We start from the raw sequence: 19,628 nt of genomic DNA, 5'->3' as shown, positions 1-19,628 counted from the left end.
TCTCACCGGGGCCTTCATCTTCACCACGAGTAGAGCGCTGCATGCCAGGGCCTTCAACTTCGCCGTGAGCAGAGCACATCCCGCAGCACACCTGGGCCTTCATCTTCGTCGCGAATGGCACGAGCTCTATTCGCGGCATGCCGGGGTCTCCTCTGCCATTTTCTGCGCAGGTGGGGAATACTGCGCAAATTCTGCATTCCGCAGTAGCGCAGAATTATCCCAGGACAAGCAGGATGCTAGTCCTCACATATGGGTGATGTCATTGATGGAGCCCTATTGCGGAAAACTTTCTGTCAAAATTTCTAGAAACTTTTGACTGGCACTCTGAGCCCACTGAGCATGCCCAGCATGCCATGATATTCTCAGCCACAGGAGTCTCCCTTCAGTCTTCGTTTTTCCGTGCTGCTGTTGGCATCGCAGAGCAGGAGCCTGTGTGAGTTTTCTCACATACTGTCTGACTAAAAATCAGATTTAAAAACAATTTTCTCTCCCATATCGGGGTCTCCCGTGTTACCACCGGCCAGTGAGTAAATTTTGTCTCCTTTTCACTCTCTTGAGTAAAAATATTTTTCTTCTCATTTTCATCGATGGTTGTCGAGGAAAATATGGCCACGGGATTCAAAAGATGTCCCAATTGTAGTCGGACTATGTCCATTACAGATCCACACCTCGAGTGTGTTCTTTATTTAGGTCAAACACACGATGTAACATCTTGTCCAAACTGTGCTGAAATGACCGCGAAGGGTCGAAAGGCCCAACAAGAAAAGACGGAACTCTTATTCCATCTACAACTTTTGCCTTCCCCATCGACATCTACTCAATCATCTCCGGCCGGAGTTTCAAAACGTCTAATCCTCTAAAAACGTCGTCCGGAGGGCTCGGAGGATCGTTCATTGCCGACCCCATCCGTGGCATCGATGAGGTCAGCAGTGGAACATCGACCGAAGCATCTGCACCGGCATTGCCACCCATTGATCCCGGAGGTGCTTCTCTTCCCAGAGAAATCGACCGCAAAACGGCCTCACCTTCAAGAAATACCGAGGTCTTCGATGCCGAGGCGTTCACCTCCTCTCGATGTGCCGATCGGACCTCCACAGGGCCCTGTGGAAGGACCAACAACACCTCCATCGCCACCATGTGTAGCTGCTCTGCCTGCACCAGCTATCACGGAGGAATTGACAGAATTTATCCGTCAAGCGGTGCTCCAAGTGTTGCAGGATCATCGACCATCGATGCCCTCGCCGACGTCTATGCCGGTGCCCACACCGATGCCGGTAGCCATACCGAAGCCACTGTCTGCACCGGCGCCGATGCCCGGTTCAATGCCAGAACCAGTTCCGTCACTACCGACGCCAGTGCCTGGGGCCCCAGGACAACCAGAATTAGCGTTGTTTCAACTTCTCATGAACAGATTCGACGCAATCGTCTGTACTCTACCACTGAAACCGATTCCAGCCAAACCACATGAAGAAGTCCCTGGACGGACACTGTTTGATGATCCACAGCCAGGTCCTTCAGGGCTTTTTCGACCACCAAGGTCTTCTCCCACTTCTCCTTGTAGAGAAGACCCATACGATTCCTGGGAGGACAAACATACGGATACTTTTTCTGAGAGTTTTATGTCTGATCCTTCTCCTCCAGAAGGAAGGAAGAAATCCTCACCGGAAGACTTATCCTTCACTAATTTTGTTAAGGATATGGCAGACACCATACCATTTACCTTGGTATCTGAAGAGGACCCAAGACAGCAAACTTTGGAAGTTCTGCAGTTCGTGGACCCTCCAAAAGAAGTCCTGGCCATCCCTGTCCACGAAGTACTGTTGGAATTACAGCATAGACTCTGGGAGCATCCATGCTCAGTACCATCTATTAACAAGAGTGGACACCAGTTATTTAGTCCAAAATGTTCCTGGATACCAAAAATCACAACTGCCACATCAATTAGTTGTTGAGTCTGCACAGAAGTCTAAGAGAATAAGACCTCATTCCTCCACTCCTCCTGGGAAGGATCACAGATTCCTGGACTCCTTGGGCAGGAAAGTGTATCAAGGAGCCATGCTCAATTCAAGGATTGCATCATATCAGCTAAATATGACGCAAAACCAGAGGAATCTTTGGAAACAGATGCAAGAACTTTCCAATTCCCTACCTCAGCAGTACCAAGAAGCAGCTCAAGCCATAATACACAAAAGGCTTGAAGCTGGAAAGCACGAAGTCCGAGCCGCTTACGACAATTTTGAAACTGCTTCCAGAGTAGTGGCCTCAGGCATCAACGCACTTCGCTGGGCATGGTTGAAGGCCTCGGACCTCAGGCCTAAGGTCCAGGAAAAACTGGTTGATTTGCCATGCGTAGGTGACAACCTGTTTGGGTGAAAGGTACAGGATGCTGTGGCCCAGTTGAAAGAACATATGGACACCTTGCGCCAACTGTCGTCAGTTCCGCAAGATTCTGCTGCATAATCATCTCGCCATCCTCCAAGGAAGGAATCTCGAAGGCCTTTCTACAGGCAGAGGCATTATTACCTTCCAGCATCAAGGGGCAGATCTTCTCGTCCACAGCAAAGATCTCAGCCCAGACAACCTAGAACTGCTAGGCCTCAACCTCCACTGCAATTGGGACCGGCTGCAGGCTTTTGAGGCCACAACCAGAGACCAAAGCCATCTCCACAACCAGATCTACCAGTAGGAGGCCGAGTTTCCTCCTTTTACAACCATTGGGTACAGATAACAGACCAATGGGTGCTCTCAATAATATCTCGAGGTTACCAGCTCAATTTTGTCTCAATTCCAAGAGATTCTTCTCCAGAACCTCTTCCACTAAGCGAAAATCACATAATTCATCTACAAGCAGAATTATCTACCCTTCTGAGAGCCAGAGCCGTAGAGCCAGTGCCCCGGACTCAGCAGGGCAGAGGATTCTATTCCCGTTATTTCCTCATTCCAAAGAAAACCGGAGGCCAACATCCCATCCTAGACCTCAGAAATCTCAACAAATTTCTGAAGAAAGAAAAGTTCAGGATGGTTTCTCTAGGCACCATGCTTCCCCTTCTTCAAACAGGAGATTGGCTTTGTTCTCTGGATCTACAAGACGCTTACGTTCCCATTCGAATATTCTCTCCTCATCGCAAGTATCTGCGTTTCCTGGTGGGTCATCAACATTTCCAGGACAGAGTACTACCATTCGGACTTGCCTCAGCTCCCAGAGTATTCACAAAATGCTTGGCAGTAATAGCAGCACACCTACACAAAGAAAGTGTCCACGTCTTCCCTTATCTAGACGACTGGCTCATCAGAAGTCAATCTCAACAAGGAGCTCTGGCTTCTCTCAGTTGAACAATTGCTCTACTTCACCCCATGGGCTTTCTCATCAATTATCAAAAGTCCCATCTAATTCCATCTCACCTGCTTCAATTCATTGGAGCAGAATTGAACACCATCCTTTCAAAAGCTTTTCTACCCGAGGATCGGGCAGACACACTTTCCCTATTGGCAAACTCGCTACACTCGAAGAAACAACCAACAACTCATCAGTTTCTAACCTTACTAGGCCACATGGCCTCCACAGTTCATGTCACTCCTATGGCAAGACTAGCCATGAGAATAACCCAATGGACTTTAAAGTCACAATGGATCCAAGCCATTCAACCACTATACTCTCTAATTCAAGTAACCCACCAGCTACGTTTATCTCTACTCTGGTGGGCGAACAAGGACAACTTGTGCAAGGGCCTACCCTTCCAACAACCAGTCCCACAGATAACTTTAACTACAGATGCGTCCATCTTGGGTTGGGGAGCTCACATAGACAATCTCCAAACCCAGGGTACTTGGACAAAACTGGAAGCAACATTTCAAATCAATTTCCTGGAACTTCGAGCTATACCTTATGCGCTGCATGCATTCAAAGACTGTCTTTCACACAAGACTGTTCTGATTCAAACGGACAACACGGTAGCCATGTGGTACCTTAACAAACAGGGAGGTACGGGCTCGTATCTCCTTTGTCAAGAAGCCGCACAGATTCGGGACTGGGCCCTGACACATTCCATGTTTCTCTGAGCCACTTATCTAGCGGGCATCCACAACGTAGTTGCAGATCACCTCAGTCGTCAGTTCCAACCACACGAGTGGTCCCTGGATCCCTTAGTAGCAACCAGGATATTTCAACGTTGGGGGCAACCAACAATAGATCTCTTTGTATCACGTCAAAATCACAAAGTGGACAAGTTCTGCGCTCTGCACAGACAGAAACACCAGCCAGCCAAGGACGCCTTTGCTTGCCCTTGGAACTCAGGCCTTCTATACACGTATCCTCCAATATCGCTCATAACTAAAACTCTAGTGAAGCTACAACAGGACAAGGGGTCCATGATACTCATAGCCCCGTATTGGCCTTGACAAGTATGGTTTCCCATACTTCTAGACCTCTCGATCAGAAAACCAGTTCGCCTGGGTATAGCTCCCACTCTCATAACTCTGGCTCGGTTTCGCCATCCCAACCTTCAATCCCTATTCCTGACAGCGTGGATGTTGAAAGCTTGATCTTACTTCCACTCAATCTTTCATCCAATGTCTCTCAAGTGCTTATAGCTTTACGTAAACCTTCAACACGAAAGAATTATTCTTCGAAATGGAAAAGGCTTACTTTGTGGTGCACACAAAAGAACATTGACCCTTTCTCCTGCCCCACAACTTCTCTACTAGACTATTTATGCCATCTTTCAGACTCTGGTCTCCAGACTTCATCTGTCAGAGTACACCTAAGTGCAATCTCAGCTTACCATAATAACAAGATGGGAGATGCACCAATATCCATACAACCTCTTGTCAGTAGATTTATGAGAGGTTTAACTCAACTTAAACCACCGATTCGGCCACCAGTCACAGAATGAGACCTCAATCTGGTCTTAACAAGGCTCATGCATTCTTCTTTTGAACCCATGACTTCCCGTGATCCTAAATTTCTCACATGGAAGACCATCTCCTTATAGCCATTACATCAGCTAGAAGGGTTAGTGAGTTACAAGCACTTGTCACATACTCACCCTATACAAAATTCCTACACGACAGAGTGGTTCTCCGGACACATCCAAAATTCCTCCCCAAGGTAGTTAGGAATTCCACTTGAACCAACCCATTGTTTTGCCCACATTCTTTCCAAGGCCTCATTCTCACCAAGGAGAACAGGCCTTACATGCCTTGGACTGTAAACGTGCGCTAGCATATTACTTAGACCGCACTGCAGTCCACAGGAAATCTACTCAACTATTTTGATCCAAACAAACCGGGTAAAGCAGTGGGCAAACACACTCTCTACAACTGGCTAGCAGATTGCATACAGTTTTGCTATGAAAAAGCAGGCCTTCCTCTCCAAGGGCGAGTAAAGGCGCATTCAGTAAGAGCAATGTCACCCTCAGTAGCACACTATCATTCAGTGCCAATTCTTGACATATGTAAAGCAGCAACATGGAGTTCTCTTCACACCTTTGCAGCTCATTACTGTTTGGACAAAGAAGGGACGACATGATTCAGCCTACGGACAATCTGTCTTAAAGAACTTGTTTCCAGTATAAACCCAACTCCTTCTACATCCAACCTGCTGTGATCTTCGGCTGCCTCATTTTCACCAGCAATACTTCAGTGTTGCTTCACTACAAGATGACTCAGTCTCTAGCTTGCTAATCACCTATATGTGAGGACTAGCAGGATGCTAGTCCTCACCTATAGGTGAGGACTAGCAGGATGCTAGCAAAATTGCTTACCTTGTAATAGGTGTTATCCCGGGACAGCAGGATGTAGTCCTCATGAAACCCACCCGCCACCTCGCGGAGTTGGGTCAGATACGTTTTATTATTTTATTTTTTGCTAAAGCTTATTGCTACATATGAGACTGAAGGGAGACCCCTGTGGCTGAGAATATCATGGCAGGCTGGGCATGCTCAGTGGTTTCAGAGTGCCAGTCAAAAGTTTCTAGAAACTTTGACAGAAAGTTTTCCGCAATAGGGCTCCATCAATGATGTCACCCATATGTGAGGACTACATCCTGCTGTCCTGGGAAAACATCTATTACAAGGTAAGCAATTTTGCTTTCTTCCAGGACTAAAGGAAGGTATTTTGGTCTACCCACTTCTGGTGATGAGAGCGAGAGACCATATAGGACATTCAGCAAGTGATGTTAAAACTTACCCAAGAGCAATCTACAGCCCTCTCTGACACTGGAATATCTGAGAGCTCAATTGGATACAAAGATATGACATGTTTAACAGACCAAAGAATCCAGGAATTGTGTGGTCAAATCAGAGAGTTTGCTTTGGCCAGGAATCCAAGTTCTCTGAACCATGGCAGTGATGTTGGACTTATTGCCATGGGTGAGTTGTGCACATGTCCTGTCCATAGGGCTTTGGTTTTCATTTGGAATCTCCTTTCTCAAGATTATTCCAAGCATCTGACAAAACATAAGATATGCCATACTAAGTCAGACCAAGGGTCCATCAAGCCCTGTATCCTGACTCCAGCAGTGGCCAGTCCAAGTCACAAGTACCTGGCAAATACCCAAACATTAAATAGATACTGTTACTAATGTCGGCAACAAGCAGTGGCTATTCCCTATTGATAGTAATTTATGGACTTCTCCAGGAACTTATCCAACCCTTTTTTAAACCCAGCTACACTAGTTGCCTTAATCACATCCTCTGGCAATGAATTCCAGAGCTTAAACGTGAGTTGCATGAAAAAATTGTTTAAATGTGCTACTTGCGAACTTCATGGAGTGCCCCTATTCCATGTATTATCCAAAAGAGTAAATAACTATTTCATATTCACCCATTCAAGTCCTTTCATGATCTTGTAGACCTCTATCATATCCCCGCTCAGCTGTCTCTTCTCTAAGCTGAACAATTTTAGCTTCTTTAGCATTTCCTCATAGAGGAGCTGTTCCATGCTCTCTCATTTTGGTCGCCCTTCTCTGTACTTTCTCCAGTGCAAAAATATCTTTTTTGAGATGTGCGGTCTAAGCATTGAATGATAAGGCATTTTCCATAGAAAACATAGAATGTTAGGAATTTTTAGGCAGGGAATGGTTAATAAAACGGAAAATGTCACAATGCCTCTATATCGCTCCATGGTGAGACCGCACTTTGAATACTGTGTACAGTTCTGGTTGCCGCATCTCAGAAAAATATAGTTGCGATGGAAAAGGTACAGAGAAGGGCGACCAAAATGGTAAAGGGGATTGAACAGCTCCCCTATGAGGAAAGGCTAAAGAGGTTAGGGCTGTTCAGCTTGGAGAAGAGACTGCTGAAGGGGGATATGATAGAGGTCTTTAAGATCATGAGCGGTCTTGAACGAGTAGATGTAAATCGGTTATTTACACTTTCGAATAATAGAAGCACTAGGGGGCATTCCATGAAGTTAGCAAGTAGCACATTTAAGACTAATTGGAGAAAATTATTTTTCACTCAATGCATAATAAAGCTATAGAATTTGTTGCCAGAGGATGTGGTTAGTGCAGTTAGTGTAGCTGGGTTCAAAAAAGGTTTGGATGGGTTCTTGGAGAAGTCCATTAATGGCTATTAATCAAATTTACTTAGGGAAGAGCCACTGCTATTAAATTGCATCAGTAGCATGGGATCTTCTTAGTGTTTGGGTAATTGCCAGGTTCTTGTGGTCTGGTTTGGCCTCTGTTGGAAACAGGATGCTGGGCTTGATGGACCCTTGGTCTGACCCAGCATAGCAATTTCTTATGTTCTTAAACAGCTGAATTAGCCATGCTGTCTGGGTACGTCCTCCGTGCCACTAGGTGGCGGAGCGCTCCAAGATCACCCAAAGTCTTTTGGTGAGGTGTTCCTTTTTGTATGTTCCCTTGCCCCCCTCGAGGCTCCTCAGTCAGTTTTTTTTTCTGCACAACTGACTGCACGCGGAACTCTTCTCTCCTGTGAGGAAAAATATTTGTGAGAAAAAATATTGACTGAAAGTGATAAAATTCAGACAAAATACCACAAGCATCGCTTCCAACTTATGCCTCATCCTAGCTTTAAGTTTTGCGATTGTGGGAAAATTATCTGTCACCGACAGACATCAATTTTGTTACCTCTTCCTGGGTTCCAGACATGACCAAGCGAATTGCAGGGACTGCGGACACATGTCCCCATGGGCACAGCATCAAAGAGTTGCACACATCGCCCAACTCAGGGAAAATACATCGGGCTCGTATGCCCCCTCTAAGGCTTCAGCTAGGTCGTCCCCGGGACCGAAGAGGACACCAAACGCCCAATCCCATGAAAGGGCCACCTCTGCGGACCCTCTAGGTCCAAAACATCTGGAAAAACTGCAACTCCCATCACAGGGTGCGGGAGATGCGCCGCAGACGTCACTACCACAGTCGTCGAAGCACAGACGCCATCGACTGAGCATCCACACATGGACGCACAGAGGACACTTCGTCAAAGTCTAAGATAACGGGCGCACAGCCTCTCTAATCAACGCTGCCGATGCAGCCTTTGACAAAAAAGCCCAAAAAACATCCAGCTGGGCACAAAAGACACAGAAGTCCTTAACCACTATTAGTCGTGGACTTTGAGGATAGTCCGTCCCCTCCACTGCTGTCGGGATCCTCTTCTCTTTCCTCTGAAGTTTTTTCTGGAATATCTGTTGCCTCTTGTCACCACAGCAGTTCCGGATTGCAGGATCCACTTTATTAAAAAATTACCTGCCCACCCAGGGATGTCGTCCACCCGAGAGGACCGGATCCAGACATCCTCCATGCGGCTCTATCACCGTCGGGACGCCAACCGCAACCGAAGCCACCACCTACTTCGACTTCAGCCTCCGAAACCATTTCTCAAATTACGAATATTTTATCACAATTCTTAAAAGTCAGTAGAGCAGCAACACCAGCCACTACCTAAAAAACCATCGGAGACACCCTTATCACCTGAACCGGGTCCAGCGCCAAATGTTCAGCCTAGGAGGCCCTCATATTCACCGAGAGATTCCCCCAGTTCATCTTCTTCTCCTGGGTCATCAACAGGTTACCCATCTGATCCACAAGTACTGCCACCAGAGCCAGTGTCCCCTCCGGAGGACCTCACACATTCTCAGTTTTTAGAGAAAATGGGCCAACGGTTAGACGTGGAAACGAGAAAGATACAAAACCCTAGACAAGAAATGTTTGGAATCCTCAAAATATTTGACACTCCAGCTGAACCCACAGCATTTCCTTCTCATCCAGTGCCAGAAGCAGTAATGGAAAAGACCTGGGACTCTCCATTTTCCACACCACCAACCTCGAGGAAAACCGATCTTAAGTATAGAATGTAAGATTTGTCGTTCTGTACCAACGTCCAACTTCCGCATGCATCGGTTGTCGTTGAGTCAGCCATGCAAAAAGCGAAGAAATCCAGACTACATTCAAACAACCCACTGGGAAGAGACAACAAATGTCTAGATGACTTTACAAAAAAGGCTTTCTAGTCAGGAATCTTAAATGCAAAGATTCAAAACCACCAATTTTATGTGGCCCAATATCTATTCGAGTGTTTTCAAGCTTTGAAACCTATTTTACAACAGGGTTCTGTAAACAGTACCTCTCCCCAAGAGATACGCACCTTGTGCGTTCTATCTTCGAGGGGTTTGAAACGTCCACGAAGACCATGGCTAATGCCATAGCGGCAAGACGACTGGCATGGTTGAGGGCAAGCGCCACTAGGGATTTTTTATTTTATTTTTTATTTAAAAAACTTTTTTATACCGTCGCTAAGTTATATACCATCGCAACGTTTTACAAATAGGCACATAGACTAAGGTAAGTAAATGTAGGATATCTTACATTCTAACAGGTGCCAATAAAGTTCGGTTACAATTTCATAAATAAAATCATTATTTGAGTAATGTTGGTCAAGTCCAGGTATATTATTGAGTTACTATCGCTTTGAAATATTACTTCTTAAATGTAGGATTGAGTAAATTCATTCTCATCTGCATTACCTTGTACTTTCATTCTCTACCCTCCACACTCTTTAGTGAAGGCTTTTTTTAAAGAGCCATGTTTTTAAATTTTTCTTAAAAGTTTTGAGATTATTCTGTAATCTGAGTTCGGGGGGCATCGTGTTCCATAGTATGGGCCCAGCCAATATACATGATAAGCTTGCTAACCTTCCCTATCGCCCAGACAACCTATTTAGGGACAGGCTCACTGAAACCGTCGCAAAGCTCAAGGAACAAAAAGTTGCAGTGTTATCTTTAACCACACCACGTGACACCTCATCCTCTTGACAGCATTTCACCTCATATAAGAAATTTTACCCTAGGAGCACATATCGACCTTATACCACTTACAGGCCTCAGCAATACCAAATGAACTGCCAGCAGCCTTACCAGCCTCAAGCTTCACGCCAACGCCCTCGCTCTCCCCGCCAACCCGCAGACCCTCAACCACCTAAAAGGCAACAACGTTTTTAGGACTAACACAGCCACTACTACCAACCAAGAAAGTAGGAGGACAGCTGTCCCACTTCCTTTCTCAATGGAGCAACATAACATCGGATTTATGGGTCCTCATCATAAGAGCGGGTTACTCTCTCAACTTTGCATCCCCTCCATCTCTCCCTCATCCAGTTTCCACCAAACAGGGTGTTCACCTGGAAATTCTCCTTCAAGAAATTGACCAACTGCTTCAACAACACTGCATACGGGAGTTAACTCCATCCCAATATCAGAAGGGATTCTATTCACAATACTTCCTCATCCCCAAAAAATCTGGAGGGCTTTGACCAATTCTGGACCTACGTTCCCTCAACAAGCACTTACAGAGAGAGAAATTCAAAATGACTTCTCTCAAATCCATTCTTCCTTTCCTACAACCCAAGGACTGGATGTGCTCCCTAGATTTAAAGGAGCATATGCCCATATACCGATGCATCCCAAATCTTGGCATTACCTCTGTTTTCAAGCAGAAAAGAGACATTTTCAGTACAAAGTTCTCCCGTTCGGGCTGTCTTCTGCCCCCAGAGTCTTCACAAAATGTCTAGCCGTAATGGTGGCACACCTCCGTCGACAGGGGGTTCAGATATTTCCTCACCTCGACGATTGGCTGCTAGTGGCCCCCAATCCTTCTCTTCTACGGGACCATGTAGTTCACTCGATCAATTGCCTGGACAATCTAGGACTTCTAATAAACTACGAAAAGTCGAACTTGCAATCTACTCAAACATTGCAATTCATCAGAGCTTATATAGACACCGTTCAAGACAGAGCTTTCCTGCCACAACCTCTAGCACTAACTGACTACACTCACCCACTGCCTATTAAACCTCACGACTGCGTCAGCCCGTCAAATCTTAACCATACTGGGTCATATGGCAGCGTGTACCTATGTTGTTCCACACACGCGACTACACATCCGTTGCCTACAATGGGTCCTAAAGAATCAATGGACTCAGTTCCTAAGCCCACTGTCTGCTCCAGTAAATCTAACAACCAGCATGAAAATAGACTTCCGCTGGTGGATATCCCCACCAGCATTACAGAGGGCTCACCGCTATGACCCCCTCGCCATCAACTAGTACTTACCACAGATGCCTCCCCCACAGGGTGGGGAGCCCACCATGTCAACCTACAGACCGTCAGGGGTTATGATCAAAACAGGAACAAAATCATCACATAAACCTCCTACAACTTCGAGCTATAAAAAATACCCTTAGAACTTTCGAACACAATCTACACTATGTTGTAATGATCCACACAGACAACCAAGTGGCAATGTTTTACATAAACAAGCAAGGAGTGTCCGGTTTGTGGAACCTTTGCAAAGAAGCAATCGAGATTCTGGACTGGGCCCACATCAGGGGAATCTCCCTACAAGACACATACCTACCGGGAATCAACAATGCCAAAGCAGACAAGCTGAGCAGAATATTTCACCCTCACAAATGGGAACTACATCAGGATGTAGCCAATCAAATTTTCTCAACATGGGGTCTTCCCCAAATCGACCTCTATGCAACAGAACACAACAAGAAAATCTACCTATTTTGCTCAGTATACTCCAGCGCCCACCGATTTGGCATAGGATGCATTCCTCCTCGATTGTTCCCAAGGTCTGCTCCTCGCGTTCCCTCCCATCTGTCTCATCTCTCGTACAGTATAGCGGTGTGTCGAGGACAATGTGGATCTGATCCTGATCGCACCAGCATGGGCGTGTCAACCTTGGCACAGCTACCTGATTCAACTGTCAATTTGCAAACCACTCCCTCTAGGGAACGACCCCACCCTCCTCACCCAAGAAGGGGGCTCAATGCTCCATCCACTTCACACATTGCTAAATCTCACTGCAAGGAGATTGAAAGGGTCATATTCCAAAACCTAAACATTTCTCCTCAACTGCAGGATATTCTGATTTCATCCAGAAAGCCATCAACGCGACTAAGCTACCACGCAAATGGGTATGATACGCATCCTGGTGTTCCTAAATGGACACAGATCCACTCATCTGTCCACCAGAACGTCTTCTGACTTACCTCCACCTGCTTTACGTGGAAGGTCTGGCAACTGCCTTCTGTTCGTGTTCACCTCCATGCAATAGCAGCTTACCACATTCCTCTCAACAGAGAACCTATATCCTGTCATTTTGTTTCCCGATTCTTGAAAGGTGTCCTACATTTTCGGTCCCCGATAAGGAAACCACCAGTGCCATGGGATGTCAACCCAGTTCTGGAGCATCTTATGCTACCCCCTTTCGAACCGCTGGTCACTTGTCATCTAGGTACCTTTCCTGGAAAGTATTATTTTTAGTCTCCCTCACATCTGCTAAACGAATCAACGAACTTCAAGCGTTGCTCCATTATCCACCTTACCTGGAATTCTACCACGACAAGGTTACGCTGCGAATGCATCCTAACTTTCTTCCTAAGGTGGTCTCCACCTTTCACTTAAACCAAACCATTACCCTCCCGACTTTCCACCCAAAACCTCACACAAATGACAGCAAACGTAGTCTTCATTCATTGGACTGTAAACGAGCACTCGCGTATTATATAAAACGCACTCACTCTACTAATAGAGCCTTGAAGCTCTTCTTTTCCTTCAATCCAAACGCACCAGGACTTCCTGTTTCCAAAAGAACGTGGTCATCCTGGCTTTCCAACTGTATACATTTCTGCTACCAAAAGCGTTCAGAATCCCTACCTTCCACACCCAAAGCACATCAAGTGCATGCGATGGCTGCTTCCATTGCACACCTCCACAATGTGCCTCTCTTATATGGCTGCTTTGCAGATATCTGGTCCTTTCTGCATACCTTCACATCCCACTACTGTTTAGATAAACAAGCTGGGGATTATGCAAAGATGGAGCGGATAATCCTATACCAGAGCACTTCCTTAACTAATCCAACAAGCTCATAAGAACTGTCCGCCTCTTATTATGTATTGAGCGCTAAACTACCTACAGCATACTCGCATGGAATAACGCGCTCAATGGGAGGCTTCTGGGAAAAGTGAGAAGTCATGGGATAGGTGGCGATGTCCTTTCGTGGATTGCAAACTGGCTAAAAGACAGGAAACAGAGAGTAGGATTAAATGGGCAATTTTCTCAGTGGAAGGGAGTGGACAGTGGAGTGCCTCAGGGATCTGTATTGGGACCCTTACTGTTCAATATATTTATAAATGATCTGGAAAGAAATACAACGAGTGAGATAATCAAATTTGCAGATGACACAAAATTGTTCAGAGTAGTTAAATCACAAGCAGATTGTGATAAATTGCAGGAAGACCTTGTGAGACTGGAAAATTGGGCATCCAAATGGCAGATGAAATTTAATGTGGATAAGTGCAAGGTGATGCATATAGGGAAAAATAACCCATGCTATAATTACACGATGTTGGGTTCCATATTAGGTGCTACAACCCAAGAAAGAGATTTAGGTGTCATAGTGGATAACACATTGAAATCGTCGGTTCAGTGTGCTGCGGCAGTCAAAAAAGCAAACAGAATGTTGGGAATTATTAGAAAAGGAATGATGAATAAAACGGAAAATGTCATAATGCCTCTGTATCGCTCCATGGTGAGACCGCACCTTGAATACTGTGTACAGTTCTGGTCGCCGCATCTCAAAAAAGATATTATTGCGATGGAGAAGGTACAGAGAAGGGCTACCAAAATGATAAGGGGAATGGAACAACTCCCCTATGAGGAAAGACTAAAGAGGTTAGGACTTTTCAGCTTGGAGAAGAGACGACTGAGGGGGGATATGATAGAGGTGTTTAAAATCATGAGAGGTCTAGAACGGGTAGATGTGAATCGGTTATTTACTCTTTCGGATAGTAGAAAGACTAGGGGACACTCCATGAAGTTAGCATGGGTCACATTTAAAACTAATCGGAGAAAGTTCTTTTTTACTCAACGCACAATTAAACTCTGGAATTTGTTGCCAGAGAATGTGGTTCGTGCAGTTAGTATAGCTGTGTTTAAAAAAGGATTGGATATGTTCTTGGAGGAGAAGTCCATTACCTGCTATTAAGTTCACTTAGAGAATAGCCACTGCCATTAGCAATGGTTACATGGAATAGACTTAGTTTTTGGGTACTTGCCAGGTTCTTATGGCCTGGATTGGCCACTGTTGGAAACAGGATGCTGGGCTTGATGGACCCTTGGTCTGACCCAGTATGGCATTTTCTTATGTTCTTATGTTCTTATACTTCAGCTGGGGACTCCCAGACAGCATGGCTAATTCAGCTGCTTATCTATGGAAAACAAGTTTGCTCACCGTAAACTGTGTTTTCCATAGATAGATGAATTAGCCATGCTGACCCGCCTGCCTCCCCAAACAGTTCTGGCATTGCATATCGTCTTGCTTTGACACGGACTGAGGAGCCTCGAGGGGGCAAGGGAACATACAAGAAGGAACACCTCACCTAAAGACTTTGGGTGATCTTGGAGAGCTCCGCCACCTAGTGGCACGGAGGATGTACCCAGACAGCATGGCTAATTCATCTGCTATCTACGGAAAACACCGTTTATGGTGAGCAAACATACTTTTATCACATCCTCCGTTTTATTTGCCATGCCTTTTCTAATAATTCCTAACATTGTTTGCTTTTTTTCACCGCCACAGCACACTGAGCCAGCGATTTCTATGTAAAATCAACTATGATGCCCAGATCTTTTTCCTGGGTGGTAACTCCTAAAATGAAACCTTACATTGTGTAGCTACAGAATGGGGTATTTTTCCCTATATGCATCACCTTGCACTTGTCCACATTAAATTTCATCTGCCACATGGACTCCCAGCCTCGCAAGGTCCTCTTGCAATTTATCATAATCCACTTGTGAAAAATTGTCATCTGCAAATTTGATCACCTCACTCATCATACCCCTTTCCAGGTCATTAATAAATATATTAAAAAGCAGAAAGCCATGATCGAGGAGGACTTCTACAAGCTTCTACAACCTTTTTTGAACCCAGCTACACTAACTGCACTAACCACATCCTCTGGCAACAAATTCCTTCTCTCTTTCCTGTTTTTAACCAGTTTGCAATCCACAAAAGGTAGTCGTCTCCTTTCCCATAACTTTAGTTTTCTTAGAAGACTTTCATGAGGGACTTTATCAAACACCTTCTGAAAATCCAAATACACCACATTTGCTGGTTCACCTTTATCCACATGCTGCTTTACCTCTTCAAAAAAAAAAGTAGCAAGTTTTGTGAAACAAGACTTCCCTTGGGTAAATCCATACTGGCTGTGTCCCATTAACAGGTCGATACTGTAACGTGCGGTTGAAGATTTCCCGTCTGTAACGTGCTGGGAGCGCACAATTCGGACGCGTAAGGCGATCCAGCGATACAGTCTCCAGTTTCACGCGTCCTTAGCGCTTCTTAAAACAGACGCATAACCCTTTCCGGCCGCAGCATGTATATGATATGTAAATGAACGAATTAGCTGTATAATGAAGGAATTAGCTATTCCCCTCCGATACTGTGACGCGCGCTCAGATTATCTCCTTTGTAACCCGCTATTTTGCCGCGTCCTTAACCTGTTAGTTTACCGCCTACCCTCTACTTGGTGTTAGTGTGGTGTTCGAAAATTAAAACGGGAATAAAGTGTAAAAAATGGGGGTGATTTCGGCGCTCAAGGCCCCGTCCGGTCTCCGGTGCAGCCCCAGTCCTGTCCCCTCCTCCTGAAGCAAAAAAAAAAAACCGAAAAAGTAGCAAGGCTCGGGCCTGCTACGGTAGTCCCTTCTCCTCTCCTCCCGATTTCGGCGCTCAAGGTGGCCGGGTGGGCGTGCATTCATCCAGGCAGAGGGAGCCGGCGGCGATTTCGGCGCTCAAGGCAGTCACATGACATGACGTCACGCCTTGAGCGCCGAAATCGCACGGGCATTCATTCACTGCCGGCGGGGGCCGTGCATTCATCCAGGCAGAGGGAGCCGGAGGCCGCTTTCGCCGCCGGCTCCCTCTGCCTGGATGAATGCACGCCCACCCGGCCGCCTTGAGCGCCGAAATCGGGAGGAGAGGAGAAGGGACTATCGTAGCAGGCCCGAGCCTTGCTACTTTTTCGGGTTTTTTTTGTTTTTTTTTTTGCTTCGGGAGGAGGAGACAGGACTGGGGCTGCACCGGAGACCGGACGGGGCCAGGGCAGGTGAGCGGGGGCTGGGGGAAAGTTTGCCGAGCATCGGGGAACATAACTGTCCACTTCCTGGTACCTGTCATTTCAAATGTCATTTGAAATAACAGATACCAGCGCGGCCGTGAAGCGTTAGGCCCGCGAACCCAGGATACTGTATAGGCGCTCTATACAGTAAAATGGGTTGCGCGGGCCTAACGCTTGCCTAAGGCTTCGCAGCCGCGGCATGCATTTGCATGCAATTTGAAGAGAGTATCGAGCGGTAGGTGAAGAGAACTGTGCGTACGGGGAACGAGGGTGCGCCTGACACTGCCGCACTGTTTCTACCGCGGCCTTGGAGTATCGATCTGTAAATCATGTCTCTCTTATGTTCTGAGATTTTATTTATTTAGTTACTCGTTTTTAAATACAGTCATTCGGTTTAGCCATCACAACGGTTTACAGAATCAAAACAACAATCAGATAATTATACATAGTTGCAAAAGAAGAAAACAATAACAATAGTGAAATAAGTAGAGGAGGATGGTGAGGTGAAAGAGGGGGAGAAGGGAAAGATGTAAAAAGGAAAGTAACAAAAATAGTATTAATTCATCTTAAAGGAGGGCTTCATATTAAATTTCTGAAATTGTAATACTTATTCTTTATAATAGTTCCATGACTTTTCCTGGCATTGAAGTCAAGCTCTCACTGGTCCATAGTTTTCCGGATCACCTCTGGAGCTCTTTTTATATATCGGCATAAAGAATAGCATTCAAGAAGTTTAAAGAATCCCAAGAAAAAGACCACAGGGAAGAATATCTGGTAACACTGAGGGAGATGAAGAAAGAAAAAGTCAAGCAGAAAGTATGGCCAAAAGTAAAGCAAGGAGATAAAACATTGATATATCCCTGAAAGAAGGGAGGTCATAAGTGGTATAGTGAAATTGAAAGGTGACAAGGCGCAGTGTGTAGAGAGTGACAAAGAAATGGCAGAAATATTAAAACAAATACTTCAGTTCAATATTCACTAAAGAAGACCCTGGAGAAGGATTGGAGGTAGGGATGGAGTAGACGAAACTCCATTTACAGAAGAGAATGTATGAGAGGAGCTAGGCAAACTGAAAGTGGACAAGGCCATGGGACTGGGTGAGATACTCCCCAGTATACAGAGAGCTCAGATGTGCTGGCGGGTCCACTGAAGGACCTATACATTAGATCCCTGGAAATGGGAATAGTGCCATAGGATTGGAGAAGAGCGGTGGTGGTCCTCTTCACAAGAGTGGTAGCAAGAGAGGAGGTCAGAAGCTACAGGCCGGTTAGCCTCATCTTAATGGTGGGAAAATTAATGGAGACTCTGTACATAGTTCACTATCCTTTCCTTTGGCAATCTGGTGGGTTGCTGGACCCGAGACATCATGGATTCATCAGGGGAAGGTCCTGTCAGTCACATCTGATTTTTTTCATGATTTGGTGACTAGAGAATTGGATCGAAGAAGTGTGCCATGTGATCTACTTGGATTTCAGCAAAGCTTTTGATATGGTCCTGCTTAGGAGGTTTGTGAATAAAATGAGAAGCTTGGGAGTGAGCGTCAGTGGTGGTGTGGATTACAAATTGGTTGACTGATAAGTGTAATGGTAAATGGAACCTGTTCTGAAGAGAACCATATTAAGTGGAGTGCCACAGGGTTCAGTTTTGGGACCGGTTCTGTTCATTATCTTTGTGAGCGACATTGCAAAATGGATAGAAGGTAAAATTTGTCTATTTATGGATGATACTAAGATCTGCAATAGAGTGGACGGACGTGAAGGAGTAGAAAGAATGAAAAGGGATTTAAGAAAGCTGGAAGAGTGGTCAAAGATTTGGCAGCTAGGATTCAATGCCAAGAAGTGCAGAATCATGTATCTGGGGTGCAGTAATCCAAAAGAGCTCTATGTAATTTGGGGGGGGAATGAAAAATTGATGTGCATGGACCAAGAGAGAGCTAATAGAGTTTAGGGTAGTATTGTCTGGATGTCTTAAGATGGCGAAGCAATGTGACAAGGCGAAAGCTAAAGCCAGAAGACTGCTGAACTGCATAGAGAGAGGAATAACCAGTAAGAAAAAGGTGAGGCCTCACTTTGGAGTACTGTGTTCAATTCTGGAATACATATCTCAAAATGGACAGTCAGGATGGAGGCAGTCTAGAAAAGAGTGACCAAAATGGTGTGAGGTCTATATGAGAAGATCTATAAAGAGAGGAGGTGCTGGGGAGCTATGATTCAAACCTTCGAATTTCAGTCCTGCTTTGGGATCTTATTTCAGATGGTTATTTTCCTGGTCACTAGTTGTTAGGTTCAGATGTTAATGGAAGTTACACCACCTTCTAGGGGAACCCTTTCTGTTCCTTCTGAAGATTGTTTTGGAATATCGTGTTCATTAATCTATCTCCTTATCTTTATTTAAAACTCAAACAGAAGCCATAGACTACCCCTTCTTAGGCCCTTGGATGTACAGAGATAGCTCAAGGTTTTTGGCGTGTTTGAACAGTTGAATCATTTATTTGTCTTGTTAGAGTGGTTGATAGGGAGCAGTAGCATCTAGGGCTGTAGTGGCATGATGGTTTAAGAGGGTGGTTGTAGCAATTTGTATGGACTCTGGTGTTCCATTGCCAAAGTGGGTACGGGATTTCTCCACAAGGGTGCAGCCAGCTTCATGGGCAGAGTTGAGAGTGGTCTCCTTGGAGATCTGTAAAGCAGCAGCTTCGTTTTCTGGGCATATTTTCACTAGGCATTACTGCCAGGATGTCAGGGGTAGAGAAAAGGTGTGTTTTGCCTCGGTGTTTTTGCAAGATATTTGGGCAGCATCCCACACTATAAGAGGGAGTAGCTTGGGTATATCCCACAGGTCTGACTGAATGGAGGGGAAGGTGAAATTTACTTCCTACCTGATGATCTCCTTTCTTCAAATACAGTCAGACCAGTCTAGGACCTTTCCTATGCTGCTAATATCGTTAGTGTCTTCATTCACTCTCTGCATTACAGAAGTTGTCTT

The 19,628-nt window shown here is 45.4% G+C and overlaps 1 protein-coding gene across 4 annotated transcripts in view; it reads left to right on the top strand.

The window, feature by feature from the left end:
• DGCR8 (DGCR8 microprocessor complex subunit) overlaps nucleotides 1–19,628 on the top strand; it is a 220,167-nt gene that overhangs the window by 80,624 nt on the left and 119,915 nt on the right. The window lies entirely within an intron of this gene.

Source organism: Rhinatrema bivittatum, chromosome 11 (assembly GCF_901001135.1).
Source record: "Rhinatrema bivittatum chromosome 11, aRhiBiv1.1, whole genome shotgun sequence".
Lineage (NCBI taxonomy): Eukaryota > Metazoa > Chordata > Amphibia > Gymnophiona > Rhinatrematidae > Rhinatrema > Rhinatrema bivittatum.
The sequence above is the reverse complement of the archived record's forward strand: the minus strand, read 5'-3'. Positions and strand labels throughout refer to the sequence as shown.